Source organism: Lemur catta, chromosome 9 (assembly GCF_020740605.2).
Source record: "Lemur catta isolate mLemCat1 chromosome 9, mLemCat1.pri, whole genome shotgun sequence".
NCBI lineage: Eukaryota > Metazoa > Chordata > Mammalia > Primates > Lemuridae > Lemur > Lemur catta.
In genome coordinates, this window is record NC_059136.1 from 66,764,586 (window position 1) to 66,780,636 (window position 16,051).

Genomic DNA, 16,051 nt, shown 5'->3' on the forward strand with positions numbered 1-16,051 from the left:
TGTCAAAAAGTAACATTAGGTAACATAAACTGTTGTGACATTACCTAGATTTCATTTTAATGGAATGAGTTGAATAACATAACTGGTAAAATTTCAGCCAGATCCTTGAGTATGTAAGCAGAGCTCCTGCATCCGTTTCTGTAGTCTGAGAGGGATGAGTCGGTTTGAGTTCACCTGAAACCCATATTTTCTAAATTCTGCTGACTCTTTGGCAAGATCCCACTGACTTCATGTCATGGCCAGTATTTGTATTTGAAGTAATACTTTTCAACTGTGATGTGTAGGGATATACAATCTCATTGATTAGGCCTTTACTGTGACAATTGTAGGTATTTAATTTAGTTTAACTAAGAAAAATAGGTTGATTAAGCTGATTAACTCCAGGTATATGTTAATTTAACTGTGATTATTAAGATAACCCACAATTTATCTTTTAAAGAAATCCCTGGATAGCAGTGTGGAAGGAAGTAGTGCCACTCTGGAAGGTAATCAGTGTTGTCCTTTTCATATTGCTTATTATATTAGAGAAATTTAAACATTATCAGAAATAATTGTGCTTTCAATTGTCCTTCAATTTATCTAATTTTGTAATTTTTGGTGGAACCAAAGGATTAAGAAACTCTTTGTGGCATGTGTTTTGTATACAACAGTCCTGACAATAATTTACTTCTATATAAACTGTTTTATCATGCCTCTAGTGTAAGAATCTTATTCAACCTCACCTCATTCCATTCCGTTTCCATATATTAGTTTCTTCTCTATTTCAGATACTATGTTAGTTGCTATGAGTACAGGAATGAAAAAAAAAGTCCCTGTCCTCGATAACTTCAAAATCTCACTGAGATAGACAGACCATATGTACAATGGACTATAATTCAATTGACTAGTCTTATAGTATATGGGAACAGGTTACATGAATAAAAACGGGTAGCCTAGTAAGTGGCGGTTGGTAGATTAAGGACTTGAGAAAGATATCTGGGAAAGTTCACAAATCCAGGATTCATTAACAATGACTACCATCTTAATTTTCTTATTATGCCTGGACTTAGTAGTAGTAGGTTTCTGATTTTTTTTTTTCTTTTTGGCAGAACCTGGAAGTTCTTTAATTGTATTTGGCAGCCAGAGCATTTATTATAAGAAAATGTTATTGTGTTGTTTTAGGCACTGTCTCAATTAAAGCAGCACACCCTTCCTTATAAAGCACTGGAAGACACTCAACAGAAACTTAATAAACACATGTTTCCATTACACAGCACTCAGATCTCAAGAGTATTGACTACCATAACCATTATAACAAATCTGTTAGAAAATGGAATAATCTTCCAAATGCTTGTCCACCCCTAATTGCTTAGTGGTTTGCTTTATGAACGTATTAACTCATGAAATATAACAACATACTTTGTTATGTTTTCTAAATTCAAGTGCCATGCCAAAGAATAACATTACAAAGCACAAGATATTTGATATTTTGGAAACCAATTTAGATACAAACCATGGGGTACAAATCCCATTTAACTTAAAAAGAACCAATTCTATCTAAATTGTATTTGTGAAACATTAATTTCTTTGAGGAAATATTATATTATAAAAGTTCTCCCTGATATGTGGAAAGGTAAATATTTTTAAAGATATTGGAAAGATTCAAAGTATATGAGAAAAACAAAGATGGGTAGTGACTAAACAATAATTAAAATATATTAAGAAATAAGCATATATTCATATAATATAAGGCTCTACCATTGCTATGGAACCTGAAACCTTCAAATAATGACCTAACACATTAAGTTGGCAAAATTCATGTGTGTTCACAAACCTACAAAATGCTATGGTTAACAGACTTCAAGCTATACTACAAAATGATAGTAACCAAAACAGCATAGTACTGGCACAAAAACAGAGGCATAGACCCATGGATCAGAACAGAGAACCCAGATATAAAACCTTCCTCATATTGCCATCTGATCTTTGACAAAGCAGACAAAAATGTACACTGGGGGAAAGAATTCCTACTCAATAAATGGTGCTGGGAAAATTGGATAGCCACATGTAAAAGGCTGAAGCAGGACTCGCACCTCTCACCACTCACAAAAATTAATTCACAATGGATAACAGACTTAAGCATAAGACATGAAACTATTAATATAAGAATTCTAGAAGAAAATGTTGGAAAAATTCCTATAGATATCAGCCTAGGCAAAGAATTTATGAAGAAGACCCAAAAGGCAATCACAGTAACAATAAAAATTAACAAATAGGCTTGATTAAATGAAAAAGCTTCTGTATAGCCAAGGAAACAATCAACAGAGTGAACAGACAACCTACAGAATGGTAGAAAATATTTGCATGCCATACATCCGATAAAGGGCTGATAACCAGAATCTACAAAGAACTCTAACAAATCACAAGAAAACATTAAATAACCCCATTAAAAGTGGGCAAAAGACATGAACAGAAGCTTTTCAAAAGAAGAAAGACAAATGGCCAATAAACATAAGGGAAGATGCTCAAAGTCTCTCATCATCAGGGAAATGCAAATCAAAACCACAATGAGATATCACCTAACTCCGGTGAGAATGTTTTTTTTTTTTTTTTTAATCAAAAAGTCCCATAACAGCAGATGCTGGCTTGGATGTGGAGAGAAGGAAACACTCGTACACTGCTGGTGAGACTGCAAACTAGTACAACCTCTATGGAAAATGGTATGGTGATACCTCAAAGAACTAAAAGTAGAACTACCATTTATTTGATTCAGCAATACCACTATTTACCCAAAGGGAAAAAAGTCATTTTATCAAAAAGACACATGCACTTGAATGTTTATTGCAGCACAATTCACAATTGTGAAGATGTGGAATCAACTCAAGTACTCATCAATACATGAGTGGATTAATAAGATGTGGTGTATGCATAACATGGAGTACTACTCAGCCATAAAAAGTGGTGAACTAATACCTTTTGTAACAACCTGGATGGAACTGGAGACCATTCTTCTAAGCGAAGTATCACAAGAATGGAAAAACAAATACACCATACTCACTATTAAATTGGAACTAATCAATCAACACTCATGTGCACATATGGTAATAAACTCAATGGAAGCCAATCAGGTGGAAGGGGTAGAAGGAGATGGATCAACTCACATCTAACAGGTACAATGCACACAATCTTGGGACTAAAACTGCACAAAAGGAAATCATGTAACCAAAACATTTGTATGCCCATAATATTCTGAAATTAAAAAACATAAAAAGTGCTATGGTTAAAATTGAGAAAAAAATCTTTGTAAATACTTCTGTTGTAGCTAACATAAATAAATTTACCAGACTGCCTTTTAATGTTTTTATTATCTAATCACATTAAAGTGTATGGTTACATTTTAAAAATTGGTACCTTTTTATGGTTAGCACAAAGAAACTAACCCCATTTTGATTTTTCAGTACAAAGCTTTTGGAGATTAGTGTCACAATTTTAGGACAGCTGTGTCCAAATAAGATACTAGATTGAGTGAATTTTGACAATAATGTAAGCCATTCAGGCCTCAGAGAGGATGTAGGCTGCCTATACATGACAGTAAACAAAACCCTTGGAATGACATAAGTGGGATGTTTTGAGGAGGACAATGTCAGGACATTAGGAAAAGTTCATAATTTTCAACTTGGTTTCAAAGGAAGGATTTAAAGGGAAGCACTTGGCTGACTGTCAGTGAGTCTGGTTTCCATGACACTTTGTTTTCAATGCCCCATCTATATCTGCATGCCTCTTTGGACAAACCATGCTGAAGAGGAGGATAATTATAGAGCAAAACACACAAAGTCATTTGCAACATCTTATAGAAATGCTACTGTTATAGAAATAAGAAGCGTAGGGAAATTTTTCAGAGAATAAGATATTCAGATAGTATGCCTTAACTTTTTAATAGGAAGGTTGGAATTGGTTAAAGCAATGAATTATATTTTCAATATGGGTAATTATAGTCTAGCTAAGTGTAAGAATCTAAGAAATCGAGATTAAGTTTTCATGACACTGGCTCTAACAGTTTGTGATCTCAAAAGGGAAGAGATGAAATCAAACATCATTGAATCTGGAAAATAAGGGAAATGCATATCATGATATAGAAATCTATGGCATTTCTTTAATTGTACCTTCAGCATTTGGTTGAAAAGTTGAAATACAGATGATATGATCATAGTGATGCTGCTGTTTTTATAATGGGAGGAGATAAGAGGAGGATAAGTATCAGTTATTTTGGAAAGAAATAATATTTGCTGAACTTAAAATTTGGGCGTGTTTTGAAAGGTCAGTGTTATCTGATGATTTTAGATTTTACTTCTGATTATTTGAACTATCTTTCTTGTGAATTTCAGTACACTTAGACATACAATGGGATTTGTACGTATTTTGCTGTTAGGGAGTTAGTTAAGTTTGTAATGCGTCCTGAATACCATGGCCTCACAGACATAATGTAAATGTAAAATATTTTTTGTGTTATTGCTGCAATCCTCTTGGATATCATTTCTGTCATTACCATGTGTCATGTTTTCATTGTGAGAAACTTTTCTCTTTTCACATATTCCCAAATGCAGGGAAATAGCTTCCCCCAATCTTGTAGCTATTGTTTCTACAAAACAAATTCTGTAGGTCAGGAATGTGGACCAGTCACAATGGGGACAGCTGTACCTACCAAGGACAAAAAAACACAAAAATAAAAACTGACAAAAAACAAAGCCAACAAAACAGAATCCCTGAACAATTTGTGTATCTTTAAATATTTTTGTTGAATGTTTGTTTTCCTTTATTTTAAAGATCTTTATATGATAAAAACCAAATAATTTTGTGTAAATATTTGCATACATGTTAATGTAAGGAGAAAGAGATCATTCATTTCCTGTTCATTTTTATTCCAGTTACATAAAAGAAACATGTTTACAGTGCCTTAGGCAGATAGCAGTTTCATTTTTTTGATGTGAAGTCCACAGGTAGGCAGTCCAGAACTCTTGCAGCTGTTTCAGAAAGTCATCAACTTTCCAGGCTCCATTTACTTCTTACTCTACTATTCTTAGCATGTGGCTGTGGTCCTTATGTTCAGGTGATGGCTGTTCTATCCCTGGGCACTGCATCCCAGTATTAGGGAATAAGAAAAGGGAGAGAATGAAAGGCACAAAGGTACTTCCAGCACTTTGATCAAAGTAATCATTTTTGTAAGACCTACTTAATTAACTTCAGTTTATACTTCGTTAGCCAGAATGGAGTCATATGTTCACCTCTAGCTACTTAGGAGACCGGGAGGTGGCCATTTTGAACCTAGCACATGTACATCCCATACAAAATCAATGTTAGAAAAGAAGAAGGGGAGAACGGGTAGTTAGTAATCCCTAGCAGTATCTGCCACATAGCGAACACAATGAAATATGGTAGAGGGACTAGAAGAGTTAGAACAGGAATAGGACAAGGAAGGGAGGAAGTGTTATGGTAGGTTTAAAAAAGAGATGAGTTAAAGGCATGAAGTATTAGCCAATGGCATTATTATTCTCAAGTGGAAGCAAAGATGGGACCTATGTGAGCAATCTGCAATCTAAAGACATATTAGACACACCATAATTTGTGTTTTATGTATTCATTTAATAATTTCTTCTTTGAGGATGGGTGTACAGTGTTTTTAATAAAGTAGTATCAAGATATAACTACTCTTGTCATACTGACTTGAGTTATGATTGATCTAACAGAATTTCAAAATTTTTTTAATATGAATTTTTTCCTATGAAGGCAGTCCATAGTTTCATATGTAGTGTTGATTTTATCAATTAAAAAAACCATGTGATCTTATCTTTATGTTTTAACTCATTATAGTTTTTACTGTCTGAGTGCAACCAAAATTCAGCAAGAACATTCAAGACAAATGCCATGAACCAATGAACACAACACTCATACAGTTAATGAAAATTAGAGTTTTATACAACAGTTGGATTTCTACCAAACTTTCAGAAACTGTGATTCCTCAGGCACTGGATGTAGAGTATTTCTGTCAGCCTGTTAATATAAGATAGATTAAATGATATTAAAATTGTTATTTGTAAATAGCATGTATCCATTTTTCTTATATTCCCAATATCTTCCATTTAGTCTGTTTGAACCAAGTCAAGCACAAAATTCAGAGAGCTCCAAAATGAAAAACTAAGACTTTCTAATAATACTTTTAGTCTTATAATATTTCAAAGATAAAGATATGGAAAGACAAATGGTTCTTAGAAAAGCCTTCTGGAGGTTATCAGCATGACTCATCATTTTGCTAATGGGATAATTCTCACGCTCTAACCTCTGATTTTTACTAGCTATGCTCTTTCTTCAGATTCTAGACATGCTTTTCCTTTATTTGGACAACAGTTTACTGAATGACTTACCTTATGTTTTTGTTTAGCTCTTCCAAGACTGGACAGATACCAAATTATAGCTTTAATCTGACTCTTTTTCCCTCACAGTTCAATGCAATTCCTATGGTCTAATCAGCAAGTACTTTTATGTTAGTGATTGAATTTGGCAATTTATTGTGCAGTTAATTAAAATGAAAAGAAACAAATTCTTAGATGATGTATCAAGCAAGTTTGTGAACCACTCATTTAAAATGTTCAGTTATATGTTCCTTTTAAATTGTGGTCTAGTATTTACATCTGAGAATGCACCAAATCTTATAAAAGCTCATAAATGAATATCTGACTTGAAGACAAAACAGAGAAGCACATTTCAGAAATGTTTTTGTAATATTGATTGTAATTGTGAACTCTAAGATGTAAAGCTAATTGTTCCTGGAAATTTACTTAAAGTACTGTAATAAGAAATGGACTCAAAGCTATCTAAAATACTCCTATTGTGTTGACATTTTGGAAGTGAATATTTAAAAACTGGCTTTTATTACTCTGAACATTCATGTATTCCAGAAGAGAATTAAATATCCCCATCTAATAAGGATATCTGTTTTTTCCCTAAAAATAATTTGGCTTAGCTAAGTAAATAAAAAAAAAAACTCCATAATTTTGAACACTATACAATGTTATTAAATTAAAAAATACAATAAAAACATTTATAAATTATAAAATCTGGAAGTAATTATGGAAATCATAAAATAGCAAATAGGGAAGATTTATAGAAATGTATAAATGCAAGACTTAAAATCCAGTAACACATGAGAAGGAGTTATGTACATAATCATTACTTAAGAAAACATTTATTTCTAAATCCTATGGAATCAGACATTTTCCATTGATAAGAATACCCAGTAGATATATTTAGTTCACTAATTCTACAAACCCGTTGATTTTAAAGTACCTGAAATAAGTTTGTTCATGCAAATTAACATTGTGTTCTCTTTAAGGCTTTCTTTCTTGTGCATAGTAGGCATTCAACAAACATATTTTGGATGAATGAATGATATAAAATAATCATTGATTTTAAACCAGGACCATATTGTATTGATATTTAAGAAGCAGTTGTTAAGATAATAGCTTCTTGTGCTTATATCTAGCATAATTATACCAAAATGAGACTCAGAGTCATCACTGATTAGAGAATAGCTCTCAGCTAAAGATGTGAAGAGCTAAAATGTATTATGTTATTTTATGTAAGAAATGACTGTTATTTTCTACAGGTCTCACATTAACACCTGATAAAAATCGTTTAACTTTTTAAGCATTGTTTCTTAAAGTGTTGTCTTGAATGCCTGCATCAGCATTATCTGAGCTCTTACTGAAGTAAGAGACATAAATCAGGTTCTCTGGACTGGAACCCCGGGTCTATCTGTCTTTTTAGCAAGCAGGAGCACGAGAACCACTGCCTTTTGACGTTCAGTGGAATGGAACCCCATTGCTGAGAGCATTGGAAGCATCCAGGAACTTACTTGTTCCAAATGCAGGTAACCTGATTCCACCCTAGGATGGGCCCCCAGGAATCACTGGACCACAGGAGTTTGGTTCTCCTCATTGCGTCCCTTAGTTATTTCTGAGATGCTCCTCATACTTTGCGTTGCGTGTGGTGAGAGGCAGTTCCCTCATGGTCTGTTTGGCTTCTTCATCAAGCTGCTGTGCCCCATGCATGCTGGCTCTGCTTATGATGGCTACAAGGCAGGCAGGGGCTATTTCTCCTCCTCTTACCACTTTAACAATCTTGAAACAGAACCTTTTCTTAATTCCTCATTGAAAAGCTGAAACCGTCAGCTAACTTTTGAAACTTTTCCTATAGGTTTAGGTCTCCTTACAAGGTAAGGCACTTCCTAAACAAATTCCCAGCCAGCTATAGTCCTCAAACCTCAATCAGCAATATAGAACCCCTCCCGCACACCCCACCCATACTTCCCTCTGCCACCCTGGGGAAACTCAATCATTCCAAAGTCCAGAGAGAAAGGAATTTATTTCCTTCACCCAAATCCCTACAGAAACATTCTCACTCTTCTTCATTAAAAGCAATAAATTCTGCAGGTTTAGAGCTTAGAGCTTTGACTCAATACAATGTACATTACTGTATCAAACAAACATTTAGCTTCACTGTCTGAAAGTATCTGCTTGCAGATTAGCAATGGTTTTATTTTTCCCATAGGAAAAATGGACAGAAATTTGCTTTTTCTCCAGTTATTTAGAAAACTATTGGGTAGTTTTCTCAGGACAAAGATAATGTTCCTAAGATGAAATAAATTACAGGTTTAACATTTTTTCCTAACTATTCATTTCTACAAAATGACAGGATAACTGAAAAATGATAGATTGCTTATAGTGAATTAAAAACCACATTTGGCTTATTCATTATTGTAGTTTTATTAGATTATTTTAAAACAGTTTAACCCACATGACTACCTACCTAGATTTCATTAACAATAAATAAATGAAAATTGATTTATTAGTGTTAAGGAACCCTTACCTGAAATGTACCTATGTGGCTTGTTTTAGTCCCTTTGGGTTGCTGTAACAAAATAACATACACTGGGTGGCTTACATACGACAGAAATTTATTTCCCACAGTTTTGGAGGCTGGGAAGTCCACAATGAAGGTGCCGGCAGATGTGAGCCTGGTGAGGGCCCTCCTGGTTCATAAACAGCTGTCTTCTTGCAGAAACCTCACATGGCAGAAGGGGCTAATGAAAGCTTCACCCTCATGACCTAATTATCACCCAAAGGCCCCACCTCTTAATGCTATCACCTTAATGCAATCTTAGTTAAGATTGCAACATCTGAATTTTGGGAGGACAAAACATTCCAACCATAATATGGCCTATCAGTAAGTGTCAGATATAATAGAAGCAAACCACTCCTGATGTTGTTCAGGCTGGATCTGTAATAAACTAATTACATCAGCTTTGTAATTTTGGCCCAGCCTCTACTTTCTACTTGCTAAATTGCAAGAAAACTTATATAAAACTAGCCAAAAAATAACATTGGTAAGCTTCAATTTCCTACATGCCATTATAAAATTCTAGAATTGAATTAAGAAGGCACATGGTAGATTGACATCAAAACCATCACAAAAGATTTGCTTCATTAGCTTCCAATTATAGTGTAACTAAGACAATAGAGCCTGATCTAGAAACACCCCTTTGTGAAACCACAAATGTGGCCTTAACAGGAAGTTCATTTTATGATACAGTTTATTAAATAAATCAGTTGTTAATACATTACTTAATTTCCTTGTGCCTTAGAAAAATTTCTTGAAAATTAAAAAGATAAAATTTAATATAAATTTTCTCAGGCCTCACCAGCCTGTTGGTATCTATGAGATGATATAACATACATAAGTTAAATTTACATTTTGCTGGCCTATTACCCCCACCTGCTGGCGTGGAATGTCCAGATTGTTGTAAAATCACCCCAAATATTTCTTGGAGTACTTCCTTCTCATATGTGCTCTTGCACCAGGCTGCTGTCCTAGATTCTCTGTTGTGCCATGAGGCTGGGCTCTTCTCCAAGCTTCTCCAGCAGGGAATGCTGTTCCCTGGTAGCCTCCTCTCGGGCCACTAGCTCCCCACTACTCACTAACCTGAGGCATCATCATCTTTCCAGGCTCCCCCTTCCTGCTCTAGTCATCCCATAGGTTCTCTCTCTCTCTTTTTATTTCTGCTGGGTACAGAAGTTCTCCATTGATTATTGCCCTAAGTTATTAGAATCATCTGGGTAGAACCTTTAAAAAAAGTACCAGATTTCCATTTCTGGGAATATGAAGTAGATGTACTTTTGCTATTTCTTCCACTAAGTACAACTGAAAACCTAGATGGCATGCATAAAACAAAAATAAGAAGACTCTGAAAGGTGGCGAGAAGACAGCAGATTGGCCAGCACCTTCTCAGATGAAGAAAAAGCAAGAGAATTTGTGGCCAGCATACCTATCCTAAAAGAATAGATAAAAGAAGATCTCTAAACAGAAAGGAAATGTTAAAAGAAGAAACCTTGAAACACTGAGAAGGAAGAAAGAATACAGTAAGTAGAAATATGGGTAAACAGAGTAGTCTTTCTTTCCCTTTTGAATTTTCTAAGTTATGTTTGACAGTTGAAGCACAAATTATAACACTGTCTGAAATTATTCTAAAGACGGAAAGAGGAAATAATTAAGGCAATTATATTTTAAATGGGTGAGGGCAAAGGAAGACTTAAAGGACGTCACATTTCTATATTTCACTCAAACTGATAAAGTGGAGACAGAAGTACACTGCTCTAAGTTATGTATATATAATGTACATTATTATATTACTTAGAGCAATCAATAAAAAAGCTATACAAAGATATACACTTAGAAACACTGTGGATTAATAAAAATGGAACTTAAAAAGTGGTCTAAAATGTTAAAAAAATGTAGCTATCAATATGCCAGGAAAAATAAAACATAAAATGAAAAACAGAGAACAAACAGAAAACAGAAAATGAATTATCAGACTTAAGTCCTAACCAATCAATAATTACCTTAAATTTAAATGGCCTTCATTGACAATTACAAAACAGAGATTGGCAGGATGGATTTTAAAAGGACCTAATTATATGCTATCTATAAGAATCTCACTTTAATATAGACAGATTGAAAGTAAAAGAATGAAAAGTGATATATCATAAAAACATTCATTAAAAGAAAGCAGGAGTAGCTGTATTAACATCAGATAAAATAATTTTTAGAGCAAACAAAATGACTAGAGACAGAGAGAGATTCCATATGCCAAGAAGATATAGTAATCCTAAATGCGTATTCACCAATCAACAGAATTGCAAAATATATAAGGCAAAAACTGGCAAAACCGAAAGGAGAAATAGACAAATCCACAATTATAGTTGGAGACTTCAACACCCCTCTCTCAACAATTGACAAAGCAACTAGACAAAATACCAGCAATGATATGAAAACTGAAAAACACCACGATCCAACAGTATGTAATAGATATTTATAGAACATTCCACCCCAAAAGTGCAGGATACACATTCTTGTTAAGTGCCCACAGAAATACCCAGAGAGGCCATATTATCTCAGGCCATGAAACAAATGTCAGCAAATTTACAAGAACAGATGTCATATAGAATGTGTTCTCCAACCATAAAGGGATCAAACTAGAAAGCATAACAGGAAGATAAAAGGAAAATCTCCAAACTCTTGGAAACTAAACAACACACTTCTAAATAATCTATGGATCAAAGAGGAATTTTCAAGAGAAATAAAAAAATACTTCGAACTGAAAGACAATCAATATACAGTATATCAAAATTTGTGTTTAAGCAGTACAAAGAGGGAAATTTATACTGTATACATTACTTTTTACTTTATACTTTAGAAAAGAGTAAAGTTTCAAAGCAATAATCTATGCTCCCGTCTCAAGAAACTAGAAAAAGAAGAGCAACTGAAATCCAAAGCAAGCAGAAACAAGGCAATAATAAAGGTAAGAGAAGAAATTAATGAAATTGAAAACAGAAGCAGTAGAGAAAATCAAGAAATCAGAGATCTGTTTTGTTGAAAAGATCAATAAAATTGACAAACAAGACTGACATAGGAAAAAAAAAGAGAAGACAAATTATCAATATCAGAAATGAAACAAGGCATTATCACTACATATCTTACAGATATCAAAAGGGTAAGGGAATACTATGAACAATTCTGCACAGATAAAATTGACTGCTTACACAGAAGGAACCACTTTCTTGAAAATGACAAATGGCTGTAACTCACTATGAAATAGATAATTTGAATAGCCCTATAACTTAAGGAACTTAAATTTTTAATTTAGAGACACCCAAAAAGGGAATGTCCAGGACAATATGGTTTCACTAGAGAAGTCCACCAATGTTTAAAGGAGAATTAACATCAATTCTACAAAATCTCTTCCAGAAAATAGAAGAGAACTCTTCTGAATTCATTTTATGAAGCTAGAATTACCCTGTTCTAAAAACTAAACAAATTCAGTACAAAAATTAAACTACAATTCAATACCTTTTGTGAATATAGGCACAAAATTCCTCATCAAAATATTAGCAAAGAAAATGCAACAATATATAAAAAGAATTATATATTATGACCAAGTGGAGTTTATTTCAAACATGCATGGCTGGTTAAAACTCATAAACCAATTAACCATATTGATAGACTAAAAATAAAATCACTTTATCATATCAACTGATGCAGAAAGAGCATTTGACAAAACTTAGCACTGTTCCTGTTAAAAAGTCTCGGAAAAATAGTACTAGAGTAGATCTTTCTCTACTTCATAAAGTGCATATAAAAAACCTATAGGTAATATTATCCTTAATGGTGAAAAATTGAATGCTTTATCCCTAAGACTGGGAAGAAGACAAGGATGTCTGTTATCACTACTCTTTTTAGCATATTGATGGAAAATCTAGCCAGCACAATGAGACTAAAAAGGAAAGGAAATAAAAGGCAATAAGATACATAAAGGCAATAAAAGAACAAAATAAAACTGTATTTTCAGATGATATGATTATCTACATACAAAATCCCAAGGAATCTATAAAAACTCCTAAAACTAATACATGAGTTCAGAAAGGTCATAGGATACAAGGTCCACAAACAAACATCCATTGTATTTTTATATATTTGCAATGAACACCTATAGAACAGAAATAAAAATACAATATTATTTACAATAGCTTAAGAATTAAATACTTAGTTCTAAATCTAACACAATATTTACAGGACTCATATAATGAAAACTAAATGTGCTGATGAAAGAAATCATAGATCTATATAAATGAAGAGACAGATCATGCTCATGGATTAGAAGACATTAATTCTCCCCAAATTGATATAAAGGTTTAATGCAATTTATATCAAAATTCCAGTAAGATTTTTTTTTTTTGTAGATAGAGACAAAATTATTCTAAAATTTATTTGGAAAGGCAAAGAAACTGAAACAGTTTTGAAAAAAAAAATAAAGTGGGAGGAATCCATATACCTGATTTTAAGATCTATAATATAGCCACAGCAATCAAGTCTGTGGTAGTGGCAGAGGATAGACACTTAGATCAATGGAATAGAACAGAGACACCAGAAATAGACCCACACAAATATTGCTCACCTGATTTTTGACAAAAGTGCCAAAGCAATTCAGTGGCCAAAAGATAGGCTTTTCAACAAATGGTGTTAGAGCAATCAAAAATCCACAGGCACAAAAATGTACTTTTACCTAAGCCTTACCCCATCTAAAATATAACTAAATGTGCATCATGAACTTAAATTGTAAAATGCAAAATATAAGACGTTTAGCAAAAAAGATATAAGAGATGATCTTTGGGATGTAGAGGCAGGCAAAGGCTTCTTAGACTTGACACGAAAAGCAATGTCCATAAAAGAGAAAAACTGAAAAATTGTACCTCATTAAAGTTAAAAACTTTTCTTTTGTGAAAAACTCTATTAAGAGGATGAAAAGACAAACTACATAGTGGGAGAAAAATACGTGCAAACCATGTAATCTAATAAAGTGCTCTCAAAACTTAACACTAAGAAAACACAATCAGGCCGGGCGCGGTGGCTCACGCCTGTAATCCTAGCACTCTGGGAGGCCGAGGCGGGTGGATCGCTCAAGGTCAGGAGTTCGAGACCAGCCTGAGCAAGAGCGAGACCCCGTCTCTACTAAAAATAGAAAGAAATTATCTGGACAACTAAAAATATATATAGAAAAAATTAGCCGGGCATGGTGGCACATGCCTGTAGTCCCAGCTACTCGGGAGGCTGAGGCAGTAGGATCGCTTAAGCCCAGGAGTTTGAGGTTGCTGTGAGCTAGGCTGATGCCACGGCACTCACTCTAGCCAGGGCAACAAAGCAACACTCTGTCTCAAAAAAAAAAAAAAAAAAAAAAAGAAAACACAATCAATGTCTCAACTAAAAAATGGCCAAAAGACACAAACAGGCATTTTACTATTAAATATAAAGAGGATATACAGATGGTAAATAAACTCATGAAAAGAGGTTTAACATTAGCCATTAGAAAAATGGCTAATATACACCACAATGAGATACCACTATATGGCTATCAGAGTGACTGTAATAAAAAATAGTGACAAAACCAAATGCTGGAGAGGATGTGGAGTAAGGGCATCATTCATGAATTGCTGGTGGACTATAAAATAATACAACATTGTGGAAAATAGTATGGCAGTTTTGTAAAAATGTAAACATGCAGTTACCATATGACCCAGTAATTGCATTCCTGAGCATTTATCCCAGGGAAATAAAGACTAAAGTTTACACAAACATTTGTATATAAATGTTGGTAACAGCTTTATTCATAATATTCAAAATATGGAAACAACCTAGTTCTTTAATGGATGAATAGTTCAATGACCTGTGGTATATTTATACCATGAAATACTTCTCAGCAATAAAAATGAACAAATTACTGATACATACAACAGCTTGAAAGAATCACTGGAGAATATGGCTGACTGAATAAAGCCAAGCCCCAAACAGTAACATACTATATGATTCTTTTTACATAACATTTGAAATTGTGAAGAGGTTAGCTGTTGCCAGGGGTTAAGGAAGAGAGGAGTAAAACAAAAGTGGATGTGACTAAAAAAGGCATTATAACTTGTGTATCTTGACTTGATGGAAATGCATTGTATCTTGACTGTATCATTGTCAATATCCTGCTTGTGAAATTGTACTATAGTTCTGTAAGACATCATTGGGAGAAACTGGGTACAATATAGACAGGATCTTATTGCTTACAACTGCATGTAAATCTTCTATTGTCTCAAAATAAAAAAAGTTTAATTAAAAAATACCACTGCTGGGGCCCCACTCTAGACCAATCAAATCAAAATTTCTGAAGGTAGAGATTGGTCATATCAGGGGCCTTAGCTTTATCCTAATGATTTTCCGTTCCTCAATACCTCACTTAGGATAATGGTCTCCAGTTCCATCCAAGTTGCTGCAAAAGACATTACTTCATTCTTTTTTATGGCTGAGTAGTATTCCATGGTTTACATATACCACATTTTGTTAATCTACTCATGAATTGATTAGTGCTTGGGTGGGTTCCACATCTTTGCAATTGTGAATTGTGCTGCAATAAACATTCAAGTGCAGCTATGTTTTTGATAAAATGACTTCTTTTCCTTTGGGTAGATACTCAGTACAGAAATTGCTGGATAAATGGTAGGTCTAATGTCTTTGAGAAATCTCCATAGTGTTTTCCATAGAGGTTGTACTAATTTACGTTCCCACCAACAGTGTATAAGTGTTCTCTTTTCACTGCATCTGCACCAATAGCTATTATTTTTTGACTTTTTAATAATGGCCATTCTGACAGGGGGTAAGTTGATATCTTGCATTTCCCTGATGGTTAGTGATGATGGGCATTTTTTCATATGTTTGTTGGCCATTTGTATATCTTCTTTTGAAAAAAAATCTGTTAATATCTGTGTCTACTTTTTGATGGGGTTATTGACTTTTTCCTCATTGATTTATTTGAGTTCCTTATAGATTCTGGCTATTAGTCCTTTGTCAGATGTACAGTTTGCAAATATTTTCTCCCTTGCTATATGTTGTCTTATTTACTCTGTTGATTATTTTCTTTACTATG